The sequence below is a fragment of the Daktulosphaira vitifoliae genome, unplaced genomic scaffold (genome assembly GCF_025091365.1).
Source record: "Daktulosphaira vitifoliae isolate Bord-2020 unplaced genomic scaffold, ASM2509136v1 Scaffold_5234, whole genome shotgun sequence".
Taxonomy (NCBI): Eukaryota; Metazoa; Arthropoda; class Insecta; order Hemiptera; family Phylloxeridae; genus Daktulosphaira; species Daktulosphaira vitifoliae.
Window position 1 is genome coordinate 1 of NW_026104794.1, and position 825 is coordinate 825.

An 825-nucleotide genomic window follows, 5' to 3' on the forward strand; every position below is an offset into this window, starting at 1 on the left:
GAACTCCTCTAGAAAAACCAACACTACCAAGAGCAACACGATGTTCAAAACCCTCACAAGTCACTGTACAATTATCAGGAGTGAAACATAATTCAGGAGAACTCAAGCATGGATCAAAATTAAACCAAGCCACTAATTAAAAGTATAATAAATTTAAAAGTTGTTATACGGTTATTTTAATAGCAACAAATTTACCTTCAGAAGTTTGTAATCCTATAATTTCACTGTATTCGCCCTCACCAGCACTATTGAATGCTTTGACACGAGCATTGTAAGTACAGTTAAAATGTAAACCATCAACTGTACAAATTGTTTCTCCACCACAGTAAACTTCCTATAAAAAATACTAATATACTTAATTTCTAATAAATATTTAAAAAATTATTTAAATATTCTTAATTAAAAATGAGAAATTAGATAGTTAAATATGATATTGAAATATAGTAAATTAAACATACTCTGAAATCTCCATTATTTCCATCATCCAATTCTAAAATATAGCCTTCAACAAATGATGAAGCTGGAGGTTGCCAGGCAATTGTGACACTATTGTTTTCAGCACTACATTCTTCAGTGATGACAACTGGAGCATTAGGAGCTAGAATAAAATGAAAATAATAAGAAAGAATACACAAAAATTAAATCAAAATCAAAATTAAAATAGAAAAATAAACATTTAAAATCAATGCCTGATCTTTTTATGTCTCCTCCACCATTCCCAAAAGCTTTATTTAGTTAGAAAGCATAACAAATAAATGTAAGTATTTTGTTAATTAGAGTAATATTTTGTTGAATATTACATGACTTGACAATTAAAATTATACT

The 825-nt window shown here is 27.9% G+C and overlaps 1 long non-coding RNA gene across 1 annotated transcript; it reads right to left on the minus strand.

Annotated features, from left to right (window-relative positions):
* LOC126910150 (uncharacterized) lies at positions 1-806 on the minus strand. Its single transcript, XR_007705195.1, has 3 exons — positions 459-806; positions 196-334; positions 1-132 (listed from the first exon to the last, which is right to left on the minus strand). It is a non-coding gene; the product is annotated as an uncharacterized LOC126910150 (long non-coding RNA).
* Positions 807-825: the final 19 nt, after the last annotated feature.